Genomic DNA, 24,480 nt, shown 5'->3' on the forward strand with positions numbered 1-24,480 from the left:
CACGAGTACTACAAGCTCTTACCAGAGCACCTTTCGAACCACTCAAAACGTGTGACATTCGCTACCTGACCCATAAGGTAGCATTCCTAGTAGCTATCACATCAGCTCGATGGATATCCGAGTTAGCTTCTCTCTCAATGAGGAAGGACCTGTGTCACTTTCTCAGGGACAGGGTAGTCTTAAGAATAGATCCTTCCTTCATTCCAAAGGTCAACTCCCTTTTTCACAGAGCACAGGAGATAGTCCTACCAGACTTCTGCCCAAACCCAACTCATGCCCTAGAGCAACAATGGCACACCTTGGATGTACGCAGGGCACTAAGATATTACATTTCACGTACAGCGGAATTCCGGCACTCAGAAGCGCTTTTCATATCCTTCCACCCCTCCACTAGGGGCTGGAAGGTCTCGTCCTCTACCATTGGAAGGTGGATTAGGTCATGCATCACTGGGGCATACCAGGCGGAGGCCTTGCAGGTCCCCAGGCATATCACGGCCCACTCCACAAGGAGCGCTGCCACCTCAGCAGCATGGGCCATGCAGGCTACTATTGAAGAGGTTTGCAGGGCGGCCACTTGGACTTCGCCCTCTCCATTCATTCGCCATTACAAAATCGACAGGTACTCCTCTGCAGAGGCCTCCTTCGGTAGGAGGGTTCTCCAGCAGGTTCTAGACCAAAGTTACACACGGGACCAGTCTATTCCCCAACCCAAGGGACAATAGGCTTTGGTATGTCCCATTGAGTGGACTATCCATCTCCAGTGCTGGAGAAGGGGCGCTGACTTACCTGAACGCCTTTTCTCAGCACGGAGATGGATAATCCACACGCACCCTTCTAGACAGGGATAATAGGGAATATTTAGTTTGAGCCAAAACATCTTACTGTCAGTCAATGGCTTCGCTCGTGTCAAGACTGGGATCTTGTGGTCCAGGACAGGCGTGGCAACTTTGGCTGACTGATCTGATTGGGCAGGAATACAGTCTCAACCCATTGAGTGGATTATCCATCTCCGTGCTGAGAAAAGGCGTTCAGGTAAGTCAACGCACCTTTTATTTAATTCTAGTGTGCGAAATTACAAAACTACCAAGAAATATATGGATACATATCTGGAAATACCAGATTAATAAAGATATTTGGGCTCTTCAAAGTACAGGTAGTACTCTAAGTACTAAACATTCCACCAAACCTGCAGTCAAGTTATCATAATCTGGGCACTGGGCAACTGATTCACATTACAATGGTTGCAGCACATCACCGTTTGTGACCTGCCTTCCTGGATTCCCCAGAAAGTCAATAGGGAAGGCAGCAAGGTAGGAACGGGGTAAGCCTCCCTAACTTGTCCACCTTTTACCAGCCCCTCTGCACTTGCACTGGGTTGGCCACTTGTGCACCCCTTGATCCTCACACTTCCCTCGCATCCTCATGTACTCCCATGTGCCTTCCCCAATTCTTCTTATGCCTCCCTTGTGTACCATCCCCAACCTTTGTTGTGCCTCCCTCACACCCTCACACACATATACACTCATGTTCCCCCACCCAACAGTTGCCATTAAGGACCTGCTTGCAAACCACCTGGAACTTGAAATTTCTGACTCAGAAATTGCTTTGCCTAATGACTGTAAGATTCAATAAATAATGGTAACCAGGATTGCAAGGATTATCATCACTAATCAAGGCAGCCGTGATTTATGGGCAGGACTATCTGGATATCTGAAAAGTGCTATCATCCAACCTTATTGATTCCCCCCCCCCCAAAGAAGCAATTCCCTGTTGTTACTTTTCAACATATTTTAAATATTCTGAACTCAAAAGAGTGTATCAAAGTGTTTTGGGATTGTAGCTGGAGCACATTCCCTATAGTTTCAACTGTGCTAACATCTTGGGAGCTTAAAGAAAAAAAAATCTAGCCATATACTTGGACGCATTAGCCTATATAACAATAGTAATACATTTCTGATGATAGTTCTGAGAAGAGAAAAAGTAGAGAATGAGATGTCTGTTAAAATCACATCCAGGGATTAAGAATCATTTTGGATTACTGATTCATTGAAAAAGATATCAACTGAAGACAGCAGAAAATCTCTTGAGATTGAGATTTATGGGCAACTCAACTCTTGTCCACCTTCTGTAATAATAATAATACTTTTTTTTGCAAATATCAATTAGCTGGCTGCACAACTGGTCAGCCAACTAACTGATCAAAAGCAGGGCACATGCAGGCTCATTTGATATTGTAGAATAGAATAACTTGTGTTCCCTCAGCAAACCAGAAAAGGGGAAGCAGACAGATTGTTCCTGTTTTAGAGATCAATGTATATCTGGCCATGTGCAACCTCCAACCAGCATTATGAGCAAGTATGTGTTTCCCAGTACTGGCAATGAGTGACCCCCTCATCATTTAAACTTGGCACTCATAATGGGGCATAATTGTTCCTCAAGGACAGGCCGATCTACAACAGGAATTATTTGAGGACTAACCCTTCACATCACCAGAAATTATTATGTGGGGCCCGTTGTACTCCCTAAGCTTAGTTGTTTTCTCGAGATATTTCAGTACACAACTAGGTAATATGATCAGGAAATCATTCTTTTCTCACTCATTTTATATCATTCATCCAAATTTAAGGAACTTTTCCTATAATTATTTAGTACTATGTATCTTTTTATTTTCACTAGTCTAAACAATCTGATTATTTTCAGCAAATGAAGGTCCTTTTCTGTAACTCAGGGCAATAACAATCTGAAACTATTGGCAGAACTGTATGTTCAAATTTTATTCAAATTAATAAATAAAATAGGACAATTAACTCCATTTATATTCACAATATTAGAATTAGTCACTTAGGTAAGAATTAAACTTCCTATTTTGTTTTATACCTACAACAGGAGAAACAATCACTTATTACAGAAGAAGGAGGCTACTTTTCAAGCTTATGCCCTGTTTCTAAAAAATTTAATTTAGATAAAGAGATAATTAAAAGAATAGATGGAATAACATTTTCCATATATGAAGGAGAACAAGGGCTTACAAAGTAGAAGGTTTACAACTCTGGCACCAGAAACAGGAGAGGAAAGTTAGCCAACAAAATCAAATGGGGATTGTGTGGTGTAAGTCATAAAAATATATACAAATATACTCATTCAGGATAATTTGAGCTAGCTCAGTACAGAAACAATTTTATGACCAATGCCTTCATTTACAACTTTAGCATCCCTCAATCATGTGACCATCATTGTAATCAACATGTGTTGTTGTATGGATGACCTGTTGCTTTCCTTCCCTCCCTTGCAAAGCAAACATTAGAAATTACAAATGAATCACAAAAAAATAAGCAGGCTCACAATGGGGAATACAGAATGAAAGGAATGAGATGGCACTGGGAGTTGCAAACATGATATGCAAAGAGCTAATGCATTTCCCATGATGTACCTACTTACTCTCTTGCAATCCCCTTTCTTTTCCAATCCTTCCACTCTGAGGGAGGGAGATCGGGCACAGGAGAGATTTCTCACAAAAATCGTGGAGAGATTGCTTAAATAAGCAGAGGGGGAGAAGAAGAGATTGGAGAAAAAGGGATTACAAGACAGGAAACAAGAACACAAGGGGAATACACTGGCTGTTTGGATAGCATAGAATCATAGAGCTGGAGGGGACCTTGGAGGTCTTCTGCCCAAGACAAGTGTCCTTATACCATCTTGGATAAATGATTGTCCAAACTTTTTTTGAAAACCTCCACCAATGAAGCACCAACAACATATAGGAGGCAAGCTGTTCTATCTATTAATCATTGTCACTCCCAAGAAATCCATCCTTATTTACAGGTGGAATCTCTCTCTGACAATCTTTTACCCATTGCTTTTGTCTTCTCTCAGGATCTATGGAGAATAAATCAACACCTTCTTCCCTGTGTAAACCCTTCAAGGATTGGAAAATTGCTATCATGCTTCTCCTAAGCTTTCTCTTTGTTAGAATAAACATACCCAGTTCCCTTAGTTGTTCATCATACAATTTAGCCTCCAGACCCCTTATCATCTTTGTTGCTCTTTTCTGCACTCTTTCTAGTGTCTCAGCATCTTTTGTATTGTTTTAAAAAAACCATTAGGGTTATTTTCCCATTATGTGCCTACTTATTCTCTTGTAATCTCTCTCTCCAATGAATATAAATATAAACATTAATTCCTTTGCTATCCCAGCACTCAGGTAAACATTCCAAATGGTAGGTGGCTGGTTAAAAGAGAAACAAAAGCTGAAGGTGGGAAGATGATTAGTCTTCTCAGTAATATACAGCAGCTGGGAGCCAAATATCACAGGGAAACATTCCAAAGGGGAGGGGAGTTGGAGAAAGTAAAGTACAGTAGCGGTGAATTGATTTGTTTGACAGAGCTTCTAATCTTGATTATGATCACTAAATGAGAACTATCTACCATGCTTCCCCGAAAATAAGACCTATTCCAATAAATAAGACCTAGGTTGACTTTTGGGGGTGGGCCTAATATAAGCCCTACCCAAAAAATAAGCCCTACTCCATCCCATCGTGTTTTTCATAGGCAGGATCGTGTCTCTCTCCCCCCACCCTGTGTCTATCTGCTGCTGGTGCCAACACTGTGACATGCCTGAACAGCCACTGATGCACGCATTGCAATGTTGGGCAGGACAACTGCAAAGGGCGCATGCGGATCCCCCGGAGCACCGAGTACTGTTTTTGGCACAACTCAGTTTCCCATTCTACCCCACCCCCATCAGGTTGTTCCGGTGGGCGGGATTACCTTCCACCTTTCCTGTCACTTCATTGAGAGGCAGCATGGCAATTGGTCAGTGGACACGCTACGAATGGGGATTCACCATCCCCCAAACTCTGCCACTGCCAAAATGGATCCCGGGCTGCAATGTGTGCTGCAATGGAGAGACAGGAAATTGAGCAGAGCGCACAAGGGAAGGAGTAGGCAGAAGAAAGAAGAAAAGTGGCTGAGAAGCAGGGCCGTCCCAGCACCAAAGCACCACCAAAACAGCAGAATCCGGCGCTTGTTTCAGCATCCTCCCCGACCCTCTGCTGGTGCTTTGGCCATGGGCTGCTGCCACATGTGCAGGCCATGCCACACCCCTGAGCACTCACCACCTGCTGTAATGTAAGACATTCCCCGAAAATAAGTCCTAATGCCTTCTTTTGAAGAAATAAATAAATAAATAAATAAATAAATAAATAAATAAATCCTGGTCTTATTGTAGGTGAAATAGGGTATATGGTCCTTTCATTCAAAGTAATAATTTCTTATTAATATACAAATATTAAATTGCAAGAAAGACAAGGAGGAGGAGGAGGACAGACAAGGAGAATTAAAGCATATTTCACGCCCAAATTAAAACAAAGAATAGAAAGTATTACAAAGATCGTGGATCTACAAGTGCATTCACAGATATTCACAGTGGAGATACAAAGGGAGACATATTTGGGAGAAGACCTGGCAGAGGCAGGGCAAGGAGTTAAAAAAGGGATCAATTTATAGTCATTACAAAGCCAGAAGCCAACTAAGTCCAACCTCCCTTGAATGCCTTGACTTTTATGTAACTCTAATAAGATGCTGACTTTGGTTGAGAAGATTCATGTACGTAGGCTTTTAACAATAAATCAATTAATCTGAACCTTCACATGTGGCCCTGATTTTTTCCACCTGACTTCACATGACAAATTATGCATTGCAATGCGAATGAATGATGTTGAGATACATACAAGAGGTTGGGGTTTCTGCCATGACATGACACACATTTCATTATTTTCATCACTATAGTTCAGGGTGGATCATGATTTAAATCACTAGTAAAAAGGCTTGATTTAAATCAACTCGATTTAAATCATAATTTTTAAAGAGCAAATGTCATCTCTGTCCCTTAGCGGCTCCTCCTCTGACCCGCTGTTGATTCACCGATAGACCCATTCACTTTAATGGGACGGGTGGTGATCCAGCAGTGACACAACAAGGTGAGGGACGTGGTGGGCAGCAGGTGAGGGACATGGTGGGCAGGTGAGAGGATGCCGCCAACAGGCGCTGCCATGATGGATCTGAAATGACAGGTGCTCTTTAAATGTAAGGACTCATTCTTGCTGGTAGTTAGAATCTTTAATATTATTTGCAAACAAAATGAAGGTTTCCTATTTAAAATAATAAGCTGTCAGGTTAGTAAAACAGTGATATCAGAACCGATTTTAGGTTAATAGGTTAATCACACATAGATGGAAAACTACTCAAATTCTCTTATTAAATTAAAACACTTATAGCCTGGTACAGGTGCATTTCTCTTCAAACATTCATACAGTTTGTAGTGTACATAGATTTGCAAAACAATGGGATAAAGGAATATTCCTGAACTTTGTTTTATGATTTATCTCATGGTTCCTGTGAAATTGTGTGAATGCATCAATGCAGTGCATGTTATCTCAGCTTGCAGAGCTTGGATTCATTGAATAAGTTTAACAAAAATGTAAATATTGCAGAATATACAGCCTCATACATAACTAAGCACCATTTCATGCTGAATAAACTAAATTATTAATGTATCTTAAATAGAAAACTATACCTAGACAGATTTTTTCTCCAAAAACATTTTATTAAAATAAATTTGATAAAAATAAAAAACAATCCGATTTAAATTTTAAAATCTGATTTTTTTATTATTTTTTTTAAATTATTATTATCCACTCTGCTATAGTTTGTACCAGTTTATACCATAATATGTGTATGTATATATTGATAAATAAAACTCAAGTCTCAAAGAGATTTTAAGTTGCTTCAAGACAACACTACACTTCTGGATAGGGCGATTTACAATTGGATAGTCAATTATTTTTCATCACTAATGTTTACGAGTCAACTCTGTGTGTATATTAATCATTGAAAATCAAGTCTCAATTTAGAACAATGCTACAATCCTGGTTAAGATGAAGAAAGCATACATATTTCTGTTCTCCTGGAATAAAAGAAAAGAATTTACCTTATATAATATTAATTAACAACATGAACAATACCAGTGTCATTCTTTCCACAAGCTCTTTAGTTTAGCTGCCTTTTACCCCCAAAGTGAAATCTTTGAGACAGGTATTTCAACAAAGTCTAAGCACACAATATTATGAATAAAGAGGATAGCATCCCTAAGGCACTATAAAAGTTCCTTACAATCTGAAATGACTTTGACACTCTAAATAGAGTTAATATAGTTAAATGAACTGTGTATGTATATTAGTTCTATACATGAACAAATTTACAACTGTTTATCCTACATACTGTATATATAAAGCACTGAAGAAAAACAACTACCTTCCTCTTCTCACTAAAAATTCCTCTGCAGTTATCTTATTCTTACTTTTCAAGGCATACCATTTACAAGCCTCTCAAGAGTGTCCTAAAGGTCATATTCCAAGTGCCCCACATAAATCCTCACCTTACAACCAGTCACCTAATGGCTGTTCAAAATTATGACAAGCCCCAAATAGGTATTTTATATCTATAAAGCACTTCTGCTCATCATAAAATGGGCCACCTCCACCAACCCTGCATGGTTATGTGACGTTTTGGGAGCTTGGCAACTAGCTTGCCTTTATGTCATTTGCAGCATCTGGCAGTCATATAACCACGATTTGTGACTTTTTTTAGCGAATTTCTAGCAAAAAATGGCCATTCTGAATAATGGATTTACATACCATGATAGTCACTTAACAGCCGCTACAAAACATGCTGTAAAATCAGGTCTGGACACATGGGTGCTTTGATTTATGACTATGATGGCTGATGACTTACAATCAGAAATCTAGTCCCAATTGTCGCTGTTGAGGATCACCTGTAATGAGGTTTAAGGAATAGCCATTTGGGACAAGAACTTCTCACCACTAGTATCCCATTGTTATAATCTTTTCTTTCCCAAAAAATACGCCCTCTGTTTAATTCTCGCTTATATTATTTAATTCAAAACTTTGCATTTGTGCTTCAAACTTCTTGCAGAATACATTTGTCCTTACTGCTTTAAGTAACATTTAAAACAAGGAAAACCTTTACTTGTTTCCTAGGCATTTAAACTATTTTAATGGATTATTTATAGAGATTTTTAGTATATTTAACACAATCTTTAATTTATATTTTTATTATTCATAGAGATTCTGCTTGTATGTCGTATCTTGAGAAAGTTTTTTTCTTTTGAAAGAAAACACACATTTCATAATTGAGAGTAACACTGATTTTGAACTTTACTGGGTTTTTTTTTAAATAAATATTTTATTGAGGGTAGTATAAGGGTAGTAAAGGAATAGGGTCAAAAAGGATAAGACAAAGAGAAACATACAAAAAGGTCAGACCAGGGAAAAGGGATAACACAAAAGTGGGATTAATCCCACAAAATAATATCGCTTCAGCAAATCTACCAATCTGGGTATACATATTAAATCTTAATAATTACTCTATTATTAAACAACTTTCAATATAATCATGTAAATAACAGATAAATCTCATTCATTTCACTACTTAACAATGCTTAATACTAATTAATTATAATAACTTTAAAATAATAATATATTACATATTAATTATAATTTAACATATTGTTTAAAATCACAAATATGGAAAGAGGAAGAAGAAGAGAAAAAAGAACAAGTTCATTCAAATAATCATGGAATATAAATACAAATTATCAATTATCTCTTTAAATTTTGTAACCTTTTCTCATTCTATCGTGTTTCTAACCAATAATAAATTTTTCCCCATGTTTTAAAGTAAATTGTATCTTCTTTCCCTTTCATTTCTAAAGTTAATCTATCCATTTCTGCACATTCAAGTATTTTTGTTATTATAGTCTGATCAGATGGTAAGTTTTCATTTTTCCAAAATTTAGCAAATATTATTCTTGTGGCTGTCAACACATGGAATATTAAATACTCATTCTCTTTTCCATAATTCAAACCTAATATTCCTAACAAAGAGTTCTGATTTAAATTCTATCTGTATTTCAATCATCTTTTCTAGCCACATGTGAATCTTAAACCAAAACTTCTTAGCATTAGGACATATCCACCAGAGATGGTAATAAGTGCCTGGTTGTTGTTTACATTTCCAACACATATGTGATACATTTTTAAACATTTTCTCTAATCTAACTGGTGTCATGTGCCATCTATAAAACATTTTATATAAATTTTCCTTATATGCAGCTGCTTTAGTAAGTTTAATATTTCGGTCCATAATTTTTGCCAATCTTCTAAATCTACAGAATAACCAAAATTCTTTGCCCACACTATTATTGTTTCTTTCACTTGTTCTTCTTCCATCTTCCAATTTAGCAAGAATTTATAAAGTTTCTTAATCAGATTTCATCTGTTTTCAAAAGTATTTTATCTAGTGATGTCTTGTTCTTTGTAAAATCCCATTACTTTTACATCTTTTTCATATCTTGTTTGAATTTGCAAATATGACCACCATGTTAGATCAATGCCATTTTGTTGAAGTTCTTGCCTATCTTTTTTTCCTTCTTTATCTAAAATGTCTTTATAGGCCACAAGTTTATCATAGTTAATTAAATTCGGATACACAAATGCTTCCATTGTGGAAAGCCACTCAGGTATTTTCATATAAATTTTCTTTTTAATTATCTCCCACTCTGAGAGTAATACATTCCTTATGGCATGGGTTTGGAAATATTTATGTACTTTATTTTTCTCATACCAAAGGAAAGCATGCCAACCCAGTTGCAAATCATGTCCCTCTAAATAAAGAAGTCGTTTATTTCTCAATGTGATCCATTCTTTAAGCCACAACAAAATAGTGGCTTGGTAATAAAGTCTCCAAACTTTACTGGTTTTTTTAATCATATACAGGTAGTCCTTAACTTATGACCATAATTGAGCCCAAAAGTTCTATTGCTAAGTGAGACAGTTAAAGTGAGTTTTGCTCCATTTTACAACCTTTCTTGCCAGTTGTTAAGTGAAACACTGCAGTTGTTAAGTTAGCAACATAGTTGTTAAGTTGCTAAGTGTCTTTGATCATGTGACTATGGGGATGTTGCAATGGTTGTAAGCGTGAAAAATGATCATGTCACTTTTTCAGTGCAGTTGTAACTTTGAACAGTTACTAAGTGAAATGTTGTAAGTCAAGAACTACCTGTATTTTATAAGTCTATTATAAGACAGCCAGTTTGATGTAGTGGTTTAGGTGGCCTAAAAACTAGAAGACTGCGAATTCTAGGTCTCTTTTAGGTAGGAAAGCATGCTGAGTAACTTTAGGCTAATCATTCTCTCCCATCGAAAATAGAGCAAACTAGGTAGGCATAAAAAGAAACAGAACAGGAATAGAAATAGAATAGAATACTTTATGTGGCCAACTGTGATTAGATAAACAAGGAATTTGTCTCCAGTGCAGAAGCTCTCAGTGTACATGCAAAGCAATTGAGGAATAACAATCATAATGTAGTAGTATAAGAGTGAGTAATAAAGAAGATGAAAAGGATAATAATAATACTACAGCCATACAACATGGGTAAATACACTTAGACATAAAATACTGTGAGGATTAGATGTTCAGCAGAGTGATGGCCCAAAGGAAAAAACTGTCCCTGTGTCTAGATTTTTTGGCATGCAATGCCCTATAGTGGTGTCCTGAGGGGAGGAGTTGAAACAGTTTATGTTCAGGATGTAAGGATCTGAAGATATTTTCTTAGATTTCCTTTTGACCCACACAGTATACAGATCTTCAATGGAAGGCAGGCTAGTTGCTATGTTTTTTTCTGCACTTCAAACTACCTGCTGGAGTCTGTACCTATCCTGTTTAGTTTTTATACCAAACCAGATTGTTATTGAAGAACAGATGACAGACTCAATAATTTCTCTGTAGAACTATCAACAGCTCCTGGGACAGTCTGAACTTTCTAAATTGACAGAGGAAGAATATTCTTTGTTGTGCTTTTTAATGATGGTTTAATGTTAGGTATCCGTTTCAAATCAGAACCAGTGGGGTGGTGTAAGTGGCTGTGGCAGGGTATCGGTAACCGGGGCGTATAGGTCTGATCCCCCCTCCCACTGGCTTTACCTCTTCACAACGGTACTGGCAGTTCCCCCCTCCTCACCTTGTATCTATGGTAGCAACCATACGGAATTGGCGACCGGCTGGCTGCGCACGCTCTTAAGTAGGGCTTACTTTCAGGCTAGGACATATATTAGGGCCACCCTGAAACTCAGGCTGGGGCTTACTTTGGGGGAAACATAGTATATATGTCTCTTTGCTACCTACTAGTGATAGATAGCCTTCCTCAACAACAACTTACAGAATTCTCAGGCAGTATGATGGTAACTGTCATATACTGGAGTACAAAAGGTATTAGGCTGAGGAAGTCTGGCTCTGAAAATCTTCTGTATTATAGATTTGGCGTGTTTTAGCAAAATTACAAAAGACAAGCTATAAATGCCTTGGATTCATTTTTAAAGAATTATTTTTCCAATTGTATTTTTCAAAATTAAATCAAGAAACTCATATGCAGTTCTTATGCACTGCTATAATTTATATTACCACTGTTTTAACATTATATTAAGTTTCTCATATATAAGCAACTTCCTAGTCTTACCTGATATCCATAAATACCATACAAAACACCAAACATAAAATCTTGCGCTTTTTAAGGAGTATTTTACTCCATAAAAATTCTAGCGTAGAGTCTTAAAGTATGTCTTCATTGCAAGCAAGAGAAATTAAATCCTTATTTCTTCTCCTGTTCTAAAATCTGTCTGCCTGCAGTAAGTGGAAACTGCTGCAGATCATTAAATACTCATTTATCAATGTCTCTAGCCAAGCAACACAATGCAGCAGAATAGCACACAGAAAGCACCCTGAACCCCAGCAACAGCAGCTAATTAGCATAGCCTACCACTAAAACAACACCATATGATTGGAAGCATTTGGCAGAGAGCTGGCCAATCAAGGCAGGATATGCAAATAGCAAGCTCTGGTTGCCAGGCTAGAGCTGCTTCTCTTTGTCCAATAGGAAAACAAGCAATAAACAAGAAATGAAATTGAGCTTTGTCACATTTTCTAGTTTGTATTAACACTTTCTAGTTTAAAGCAAAATTAGTAGCAATTGCATTGGATTAGAATAATGTTCAATGTTTCACCACCACCACCCCAAAAAGGGCAGGGCAATATTAAAACTGTAACAGGAACGAGAACTAACTACTGCAGGAGAAAATTTCTCTGTAACTACAATTCTACTATAGCAAGTTGCCATAATAATATAATAAATTATAATATAACAAACCTTGCTGGATAGTCTAGCATTTAATTTCAAATGTTTTAGAATGCTTTTTATAGCAATAAATAAGGTATTTAAATTTAAGAAAAGCAAAGAGAACAGTGGCTTAAGGGGGTAGGAAATTTCAGTTTCAGAAATTTTAGCTGCTTCCTCATTCTATTCTATCCAGATGGAATCTAGGATAGCAATATAAATCAATACACACCAAATGTTTTAAATTAACTAGGTAAAATTTTCTTCATGTACATTTAAAGACTGCATCTTTGGAAGTTAAATTAATGAATAAAAAATACAATATTCTAGAGCACCAGGTGGGGGGGAAGGTATAAATCATTTTATAACTCAAAAGGCAACAAAAATTGTTGAGCTTTTATAAAAAGTTTCTAATCTCACAGCTTCACTGATGAATTAAAATATTTTATTTTTCCACATGCAAACTGGCTTTCATCAGCTACAGAAAACTGTCTGAAAGGAAAAACAGAAGGCACAAGCAATGCTACACTTGCCCATCACTGACCAACACAAAAAAATTGAAGGGGAAAATATGATACAGCTGGAATTATCTCCAGTCTGCTAGCCTACTATTTCGATCTGCATTAAAATTGTTATAATTCCACATGTACAAGCAAAAGACAATTATAGCTGAAGCAAGAAGAACATGAGCAGACGAAATAATAAATGAAACCCAATACTTGTGATTTCCCAAAACAAATGTTCCTGATGATTAGAGCACCATCTCAATAATATGGGATAAATTAAAAATTGAGGACCAGAAATTGAGCACGCTGCAAACATGGGCATTTTAATGTTATGCTAAATATTCTTAAGCCTAGAACACTACCACTATGTAGTAGGAGGACAGTTTAGTGAAATCTATCAACATATGTATTGAGTTTAATTAGGAAAGGAAAGGCATCATTTTAATGAATAAAACATTAGAAACCCAAAATAATCACATGCTTTTCCAGCATAAAATGTAAAACAAGAATCCATACATATGTGTATAATGTCCAGCAGGGGATGCTTCGTGCTAAGATCAGGAAAAGCAAAGATCTCTCAGAGCACACAACACTGAATACAATGTTATTAAGTAGTAATGCTTCACTTTACCTTGTTCCTTTACTTCCTACCTCTTGTATATAAACCTTACCTAATGTTTTGCATTTCCTCAGACTAGTATAAGAAGAGTTGTAGAAGAAGTGTTTTGGAATGCATGGGAATATATGCAAAGCATCTTTTTTGAAATGTTAAAGTATCTATCTTTTTTTAGGCTTACATTGATTGCTTCAATATATGCTTCAATATTTATATTTATATATAGGATCAGTTCCTAAAGCAAGCATTGGCCTGGAAAAATCTACACTAGGTCCCTTAACAATTCAAAGGTGTTTCTTATGTGGTCCTGTACTTTCAGAAGTATCGCTTTCAAAGTATTTGGACAGAACTAAGAAACATCCTGAGTAATTTACCTCACAACACTATATTTCCAATGCAAAAATAGCTGAATAGGCGGTGCCACTGCACTACAATTTTCCTCTTTCATAAATTATGGTTTAATAGCTGAGGAGGGTTCGCATTTACATTGCATTTTTTTTTCTTTTTTGGATGTTTACATTTCAGCCTGATATTGTTTTGTTCTGCAGGTTGCTTGTGGTTGGATTTCTTCTGTACCCTGGGGTATCTTTTCATTAAGCCTATTATTGCATTGTAATTTATAGTGCAATACATCTACTTGCTAATATTTAGGGGATTGTGGGGTCTATATAACCAACCCCAATTGGTGTCAGCTAGCATAACTCATGTGTTATAGATACAGTTCATAATAATAAAAACTCTTTCAGATTCTGAAGAGAATATTAAGTACATTCCAATTTCCATTTAGGCTCTAAAAATCCAGCAAATTGGAAATTAAGTGTTTAATATCTACACAACAAAACTCATAAAGATTTTGATGAGCCTCATGTGTTATGGATTTAGAAATAATCCCTGCCAGATTTGTATTGACATAACTCCCATTATTTTAAACAGTTCCTGCTACTGCAATTGATTATAAATCAGTAATGAAACAAATCCACAATTATTTTTACATACATACATACATACATATATATATATATATATATATATATATATATATATATATATATATATATATAATTCATAAAATGCTTTATGAATTATGAAGTAGATGTGTGCACCTTTATAATACATAGGTAGTAGGTGGATTTCCTGGAAAAATCTGAATTAGAACTTTTTCCCTATGTAAATGAGTATGATTTCAGTTAACATACAATACTTATCTTCCATATCCATAGCCTGTTTAAATATTTCACCTAATTATTTAATGTGTGTGTGTGGGGGGGAATCTAACCTGTTTTATGAGATTTAGGAAGTGTTGTTTTTTTTAATAAACCTCTGGTGTGTGGGAAGAAAATTATTTTTATTGGAAAGTTAGAAATTGTATCATGAAATGTACAAATGCAATAAATGTACAACATACTTTTTGCTTCTCAATTGTTAGAACAATCACTTGAAAAACAAATATCCTGGAACTCTGAAATTGCCAATCTTGCCCGAAGTGGAAAATTTTACATCCCACTACTCTTACCTTACACCTTACACTTCTTTCATATATTGATGTTCATAATTCCTCCCCTCATCCAACCCATGCCATTTTATTTTTAAAATATTAAATTATGGCAACAAAAGATTCCTCTTCAAACAGCCTGATCAAAATCTCATGTCACCTCATCAAAGCAAGAGTACACATACCCCTGCAATTCAATAGAATACCACACAATTACACATGCTATCACCCAAAATTCCACAATATTTTAAGTATTTTGCATTAAAGCAAATAAAGGATTTCATCAACAGCAATAACATGAACAGAACTGTAAGCATGCCTGTGGTAAAAGAAATGGAAAAAACAATAGTTCAGCATGGAACACAAGAATTGGAACTTTACAGGAGAACAATAAAGTTCAAACCACTATTCCTTTCATTTAAAGAAAATATTTAGCCCCCATACATGTCTGATATCTGTTCTCTGGAAGGTTATTCTAACCAGAGATGTGTGTGTGTGTGTGTGTGTGTGTGTGTGTGTGTGTGTGTGTGTGTGTGTGTGTGTGTATTAAATTTAATTGCCCCATCTTGTGGTTCAGGGGATTACTGGTATGTATTTTGCATATGGAGTATGGTTAGCTGGATACTACAAATTTGGTGTCTAGAGGTAGTCCTTGACTTACAATACGGGGGTCATTTAGCAATAGTTTGAAGTTATAACAGTACTGAAAAAAATGACTAACAACTAGTCCTCAAATTTACAATCTGTACAAGAAAGTCCAGTTGCCTCTTGAAAAAGCACCTTTGGGACAACCATGACCTGGATGACAGAATCAACATAGACATTTACATAGAGGACAGCTTTGAACTGAAGGAAATCACATGAGTGGTGTTCATAGAACTCACCATGGCTTATGATGGTCAACCATGTGATCCTATTGAAGAAAGTCCCTCATCTTACGAAGGATTTTAAATTCCTGAAAACTATAGGATACCTACTAGAAAATAGTTGATTTTATGCTGGCTTTCAGGAAAAATAGTCAATGGAGAATCCAAAGAAACAGACTTCTGCAGGGCAACATCCTAGCTTATATATTGTTTAACATATACACCTATAACCAACCACTGTGGGAAGCTGCTAGGAGCTTTGCTTATGTCAACAATCTGGAAATAGCAGCACAGAGCGTAACTTTTGAGGCTGTGGACGAAAAATTGACCAAGGCTTTGAACTTAATGACTACAAATGAAGGAAATATTTTTATCCCAGGATAATGTTGTAGAATCCAAACTGGGTCAGACACCGGGAACAAAGGTTTAGTCTTCCTAGCTTCCAGACTTGTAGAGCCGATCCTTAATGACTACATACTATAGGGATAAAAGTCAAACTGCATCAAAATAGAACTATATGCTTTCCATTTGAAAAAATGGAAGACATCAAGAACATTGCAGGTATTATTGAATGGAAGCAGCCTAGAATGCTATGGTACCCCAAGTATCTGGGAGTAAATCTGGACCACATACTTACCTTTAAGAACCATTGTTCTTAATACCAAAAGAAAATATTTGCTAGGAACAACATTTTGTGAAAAGTAACAGGCATTAGGTGTCCAACAGCACATATTTAGAACTTCTGCATTAGCTCTATGTTACTCTGTTGTAAAATATACCAACATATACAAAATATATAAAACAGGTGGATATGCCTCTAAATGAAACAGCAAGAATGGTTACAGGGTAACTGAAACTGACCCCAATACAAAAGGTGGATCATCTAGCTGGTATTCCCTCTCCAAAGTTTTGCCATGAAAGCGCTGAGCAAAAACAGTGAGTTAAAGTGATGCCTACAGAAACATATTTATTATATGCCATTCAACCTACAAGGTTGAGACAGAGGAACAGCTTCCTCAAAACCTCCGTCCCTCCTAACAAGCACCTGACACAGACAGTTCTGGAACTATGAAAGGCAAGTAAGAAGCTACCAAGCAACTAGGCACAACCACTCGACTGTCCACCACCTAGTCAAGAACAACCACTGCCTATATGGAAATCACCAGACTACCAGCTAGGATAGGAAGATTAAAGGACAGTCAAAGAAAATGGGGCTTCCCCATAGAACAACGATCCCCAATCTTTCTGGCACCAGGAACCAGTTTCATGGAAGACAATTCTTCTATGGATGGGGAGGGGGATTTCATGTGCAACCTAGATCTCACGCATGCGCAGATGAAGCTTTACTTGCCCACCACTTATGCAACCTGGTTCCTAAGAGGCCACAAACCGGTACCACTATGCAGTACTAGGGGTTGGGGATCGCTGCTATAGAAGATACTTTGTATAAATGTGGAGAAGAACAATTCATTTCACATATGCTATGGTAGATATGATGTACTTCAACATCTACAGAGGAAGACTTCATGCTGGCAAGAGAAAATGCTGTTAATGTGGCCCAATACTGGGCGAATGTCATCTAGTTTTAATCCTATTTATTTTACATACTTTTTTATACATGCTATATCTCTATGACCATTTTATACTTATTTTACTGCTCAATGTTGAATGTTATATATTTGTAATTTTATATATATATATATATATATATATATATATATATATATATATATATATATATATATATATATATATATATATATATATATATATATATTCTCACATGAATAAAGAAAGCTATAAACTTGCCAGTCCTTCTGACTGTCCATGTATTTGCACCTGAAGTAAGTAAGTTGGTGAGGGTCTTCTGCCACTTAGTGGCTCTAAATGCTGTGTCTTACCTGTAGAGCATATATTTGCCCATCAAAGAGAATAGTTGCAATGCTTTCTATATGTGAGGCACCATCTTAACTTAGTTCAAATTTAGCAGTAAGCCCCTTGAAAATTTGTTTCTGAATAGCATGCATGGATCCATGGTTCAATACAGCTGTAACCTTCCAAAAATAATTTTAAGAATGCAAATAATTCAGAAGCTCTTGCTTCCAAACAAATGCATAGATCTTAACTGGGATTACTTAGTTGGGATCACTGTTGAGTAAAAGGCTAAAAATTAGCCTGGCTGCTCTGTTCTCATATATGCATCCAACCAAATTGTGAATCACCATCTGTAAAAGGATGGAGAAATAATTAAGACATTTTCTGGAAGACACTATGTAGAATTTTTCATTATCTCTTTAAAATATTTCAACAGCAAATTGAAATAGGAGCGAGAAATAAATAAATACAGATTGACCTCGTTTAATGTCTGTCCTGTTTAGCAAATATTCAAAGTTGACGCAGGCTGAAAAAGTAACTTTATGACAAGTCCTTGAATTTACAATTATTGCAGTGTCCTTATAGTCAGGTGATCAACATTTAGTACTCTTGGGCTTTTCAACCATCACAGCACCTCAAGTCATGTAATCGTCACTGGTGCACTTCACAACAAGTTTGGACAAGAAGATATGGAGAAGCTGGCAGCAGAATCAGATATCATGGTCATGATGGGCACGGTATTTCACTTCCAAACTATCTCAATAGATGAAAAAACAAAATAAAGTTTGCAAGAAGAGTAGATCATATACCCGGGTGCAAGACTGCACAAAGTGACAAAAGTACATAAATCTTGGTGCATAACACACCAAATTTAAAAGTGGTTGAAGAGAAGAAAGTGTGGATAACTGATGTGATAATATCACGGTATAGTGGAATAGAATACAAAGCATTGGAAAAGATCACAAAATCTAAGAATTGAAATTGAAAGAGTATAGCATAAATCAGCTATAGTCATCCCAATAGTTATGGATGCCATACCAAAGAATCTTAACAGCACTTAGAAAAGCTGTTGACAAACATTTCCATTTCTCAATTACAAAAGGCCACACTGCTTGGATCTGTATACTACGCTGATAGATTACAATATCCTAGTTCTTGGGAAGAATTCAATGTGAGTGAAGGCCATATTTTATAGAAAGTAAACCTAGAATATTTTTCAGAATGATGTGGATACCAGGAACTTTAAAGTCTAAGAAAAGGAGAAACACAGGAAACTTAGGAATTATAGGAATTGCATAATTCTTTAGAATTAAATGCATGCGAGCACTGTTCCCGATTTAAACATCCTATTTTACACAAAATTAATAATGTACGCTACAGATTTACACTTTGACTATAAGAGAGAATCTTTAATTTTAATCTTCCAACTCTGTTATTCTGCTTGTCAATATAGATATGCAGTTATTTGGATCTGGAGTGGCAAAGATACAGAAGGGCTATGGAAATGCTTGCAACCTCTGATTGTGCTCTTTGAAGAAGCCAAATGTGATGTTTTAAAATGACGTGCCAACATGTACAATGAGCACATCTATATTCTCTCTGAAACAACTTTCCTACTGCATATCCAAATAGCTGCACATCCATAATTGAGAGAATTCTGGAAGTTAAGCTGTTTTCCAAAAATGTATTTGTCAAATATAGTGGATTTAGAAAGTTTATACAGTCCTGATAAATGCCATGTTTTTAAAATGTAAAAAAAAAATCAGATGAAGATAAATCACTTCAGAATTTTCCCCACCTTTAATATAACATATAATTTAATCAAAAAAAAAGTGAATTCTTTTAGGGAGAAAAATAACAAAATGTACAATAACATGGTTAGCAAAGTTAATTCAGAGCAATGACATGAGCAACTTGCCCTTGAGGAGACTGGTTGTTTGTTGATGCAGGTAAATCTCAAAATATTTATTTTTACAATTAGTTGTTACATTTACTACCATGGGAAACCTGAAATATACCTTTCATTAAATCAGGGGTATTTGAAAGCGCAGGTCATTACTCTGATTGAAGATTTTAAAAAATAAAGAGCTATAGAAATACACAATGAACTAAATAAATTCTGGTTAAATTTGAGCCCTATTTAGTGATATTAATATTTTCATTAATTGTTTGTACAAATGTTTCAGATAGAAAGAATAAATAGAATTCTAAAAAATTTGCATTTCTCTTCAAGATCACATATTTATATCACATAAATAGCTAGGAGATATTATAAATTGAACTCTAGTACTGAACAAGCTATTGTATTTTATAACTTTATTTCTTCCAACTCTGTGACTATGGCTTGGACCAGATGGGCCAAAGAGGTAACTGGAGGTATTGCTGAACTCCATCTTGTTCCTGTATACTGAATCTCTATCATTTTCATATTCTGTGAACACACCAGCCAAGGTACCCACTCAGAATATAAGGAATTTGCCAATGTGATCCTTTGGGAACTTGAAAACTGTAATACAAACTATGAAAACGATTTGACAACTTTTAGCCAGTGCAAATCACATTTTTTCCTATTGGAAGTGTGCTTCAGCCCTAAATAAACAAGGAATGGTCCTGTCCAACAAGGCATACTTACATTCACCTCTATTTCATTTTCTAATTTCCTGGAAGGAAATGAGATGTGATGCCTTTTCAGTGGCATCCTGTTGCTCTGGAATTTTCCCATGAAAGGAACAAAACTTCACTACCATATTTTTTTTTACATATATTAACTTATTTTAACCAGAAAGCATGTTGATGCTTCCACGCCTACTGTTTTTATTATTTTTAAGTTGTCCTTTTTTTGTCCTATGACATTACAGTGGATATAAAAAGTCTACACATCCACATGCAAGGTTGAAATGTAAAAAAAATCAGACCAAGATAAATCACTTCAGAATTTTTTCCATCTTTAATATAACATATAAGCAGTGGATTGTTAAACACAGTGGACATAGAAAGTTTATATGCTCCTGATAAATGCCGTGTTTTGAAATGTAAAAAAAAAATCAGATGAAGATAAATCACTTCCAAATTTTTTCCACCTTTAATATAATATATAATTTAACCGAAAAACAAACTGAATTCTTTTAGGAGGGAAAAATAACAAAACGTACAATAACATGGTTAGCAATGTTAATTCAGAGCAATGACATGAGCAGCTTGCCCTTGAGAAGACTGATTGCTTGCTGATTCAATTGAAAAATAAACTGAAATCTTTTAGGGGGAAATAACAGTTTAAAAAACTAGAATAATTAACAGCATAAGTGTTCATACCCTCTTATAAGAGGGATGTAGCTGTGTTTAGAACTAACAAATTACATTCAATCCGATGTTAAATAGTAGTCAGCACATACCTGCCATCCATTCAAGTGACTCTGATTAAGCCCATATAAAGTTCACCTATATATTTTGTCTCTAGTAATGAATGTTTTTAACTCATGTTGCATCAAGTGTTTCAATGTCCTGATTGAGTACTTTAAGAAAATTTCAATGCCATCAATATTTATATATTTATTTGCCATAAATTATTTATATATTTATTACCTACAGGTGATTTTTTTTTTGTTATCATTGGTTAGAGCTAGTTGAAGGAAGGAAGGGGTTGGGATGAGGGAGTTGAAGAGTTTATGTTCAGATCCCAAGAGTTATCTTGTAGATAAAAAGACTACTCTCTGCTTACTGAATGTGTGCAACTATGTTTAATATTTTTGCTGTATCTTCATCCCTTGAAAGGTAATGTTATATACTATTTGTACTGTGCTCTTATTTTTGAGGTACACCATGCAATCAATTACATTACAAATGTTACACTATACAGCTTTGAGGCTGCTTGCTCAGTTCTGAACACAAGTATTTTTGCTGCTATTTATTTATTTATTATAAATCCAGAGTGGTTGCTTATTTCTCTGTTGAGCCTAAGAGAATGCTACTAAAGAAGCATTCTTAATTTTGGGGTTTTGCAACTAAAGTTTCTTTTTTCTTTTTGGTAATTTTTATGCATTATAGGTAATAACAACCCCACGCACTTCTGTAGTTGTAGGAGAACATCAGGCTTGCTTTGAGTTCCACTGTTTCTATGGCTAAACACAGATGCTGCCTTTTAATCTGAATTTATCCTGACATCTCTCAAAAACTGAATCAGTTACAAATCAAATGGGATTTCTTTCTGAGGCAGAAATCAGCTTTTCATCTAGGAGCTCAAGAAGATGTACACTGGACAAGCTGGAGTATTGAGACATGGACTAAATCTAAAAATCAAGAGGTATCTGATGGCACCTTTCCAAATAAACATATTTTATTTAAAAGCAGTTTATCAGATTGATTTTTGGCTACCACAGACTATACAGGTCTCCTTCAGTGCTTAGTCTACTGTTATCTGTAAAATGTAATGGTCAAATTGGAAATTAAGCCTGGATTTTCCCACTTGTAATAATGACACTTTGATTCTCATTATACAGATTTATAATATTCCAGTTTCTAATAAAAATCCAGTACACCTTTAAATCACACATCCTTATTAGTCTCCGATTTTAACTGAAGAGTAAATTAAGTGCTAGATATTCCACAATTAGGACACCTACTACTGAGAAGGAGTTATCTATTTCTTACTACAAAGTATAGTTCATATAATGGAAACATATAAAGAATAGCCTCTGTCCATCTCAATATATGGATAGATAAACACAGATGTAGTCCCCTCACTGGATGGTTAAAATAAGAACTCTAAATTAGGCTTGCAGCTGTGCTATCCATGCCAGAGAAACCACTTGCACCTCCAATAAGAAAAGCTGATCAAAGACTTCCTGCATTCTGTATAGTAATTTCTTCATAGGGAAGTCCTTATCCAAAAGAGAATAAGCAGTATATTCAAGAAAGCAACTGACACCTTTCAACAGGGGTCTGGAAAAAATAAGTGGCTAAACTGATTAATCTATCTACTGGTTTAAAGCTCTCAAATGTTTGCTTTTACTTTAATTATTTTAATTTGTTTTCTTAATTTACTTCTTAGCATAAGTAGTCTATGTGGGGACTGTTGTTCCAGATATTCTAAAATATGACTTGCAGAAGACCAAAAATAAGTCTTTTTCATTTTGTATCACTTCAGCAGTATATTTTCTGGTTGCCATTAAGCAGAATTTCTATCTTCCAATTTGTTTACAGATTGAGACATTCATAGAGAATCGTGGCTAATACAGATCTCTGAAAGACAGCATCTGAATCATAAATACAGATAGTCCTCAACTTACAACAGTTCATTTAGTGACCGTTCAAAGTTACAATAATGCTGAAAAAAGTGAGTTATGATAGGTTTTTTTCATACTTATGACCACTGCAGCATCCCCAGGGTCACGTGGTCAAAATCTGGATGCATGGCAACTGGTTCATATTTATGACAGTTGCTGTGTCCCGGGGTCATGTGATCAACTATTGCGATCTTCTGACAAGCAAAGCCAACGGGGAAGCCAGATTCATTTAATAACTGTGTTACTAACTTAACAACTGCAATGATTCACTTAACAACTGTGGCAAGAAAGGTCATAAAATGGGGCAAAACTCACTTTGCAGGTCTCAGCAACAGAAATGTTCCAGTCCTTTCAGCCAGGAACAGGCCCGGGAGTCTCACAGCCTCCCCGCCCCTTCATGGCCAGACAGGATCGTCCGTCCAACAGACCGGGTCCTCCAAACCATCCAATTTAGTCTGTCCCTGGAATTCGTAACAGTCTAATGAGGCATTTCATCTGTTGCCTCCAGTCACAGAATTTGATCAAATGGGGCCTCATGCAAGGGTCTGAATTTCCACATTGCATACCGGAAATTCAAAATGCAAACACTCTAGTCCATCCTGAGCAGCATCAGAAAAGGAGACTTCCTGACGTCCATAGACCTCATGGAAGCATATCTCCACATCCCTATCCTTCCCGACCACCGGCGATTTCTCACGTTGTTACATAGGCCACCACTACCAGTACAGGGCCCTACCGTTCGGACTCTCCTCAGCTCCCAGGGTATTCACCAAAATCCTGCGGTGCTTGTGGCACACCTGGTCCCGGTATGCATTCAATGCTACCTGGACGACATTCTCATCCAGTCATCCTCCCTTCTGTCGTCCCAGTCGGACCTGACTTTGTCAATCCAGATCCTTCAACAGCACTGATTTTCGGTGAACTTCCAAAAGAGTCACACAGTTCCCTCGATCAGAATCCTACACCTGGGCACCGTCATAGACACAGTTGGTTGCCTGGTTTATCTATCAAAAGACTTTTGGGACAGTATCCGGGACCTGGCGCTAAAGGTATGCTGGGAACGTTTAGTGTCGCTGGCCCTACTTTCCCAACTCCTGGGAAAGATGGCTTCTTGTATTGCCATAATCCCTTGGTCCAGACGCCATTCCAGGAGTCTCCAATGATTTCTGCTCCCATTCCAGAGGTTGGGCACCACTTCATCCAACCAGCAGGTGAGGGTTCCTACCCAAACCCTCAGTTCCCTCTGCTGGTGGTTCTCACCAGCGATAGCCAGGGGGTCACCTTTCAAGGAACCTGTCCGTCTCACACATACGACAGATGCCAGTCTGTTTGGTTGGGAAGCTCACCTTCGGTCTCTGTTTTCCCAGGGCTGATGGTCCCAAGCAGACCTGAGCCACAACATCAACTAGTTGGAGCTCAGAGCCATACACCTAGCTCTCCGCCACTTTTGCAGCGAAGTTGCGAAACAGCACATGCTGGTCCTTAGGGATGTGGCAGAGAAAGTCCACGTGAACCGGCAAGGGGGCTCCCGGTCCAGGTCCCTCATGGCCAAGCCCAGTTACTGGGCTCCTGGGCAGAGGCCAACCTTTCCTCCCT

General features: G+C 36.8%; 1 protein-coding gene across 4 annotated transcripts in view; it reads right to left on the reverse strand.

Moving 5' to 3' along the window:
* Positions 1–24,480, reverse strand: part of DYRK1A (dual specificity tyrosine phosphorylation regulated kinase 1A) — a 169,178-nt gene that overhangs the window by 39,962 nt on the left and 104,736 nt on the right. Inside the window, exon 1 of one of the 4 annotated variants that reach the window (XM_039369899.1) lies at positions 11,594–11,618. The exons of the other annotated variants lie outside the window; for them this stretch is intronic. The gene's annotated coding sequence lies outside the window, so the exon portion shown is untranslated. Of the gene's footprint in view, positions 1–11,593; positions 11,619–24,480 lie in introns of those variants that run through there. 4 annotated transcript variants of the gene reach the window in all.

Source organism: Crotalus tigris, unplaced genomic scaffold (genome assembly GCF_016545835.1).
Source record: "Crotalus tigris isolate CLP2741 ecotype Arizona unplaced genomic scaffold, ASM1654583v1 scf7180000017601.7605149639:7615979, whole genome shotgun sequence".
Lineage (NCBI taxonomy): Eukaryota > Metazoa > Chordata > Lepidosauria > Squamata > Viperidae > Crotalus > Crotalus tigris.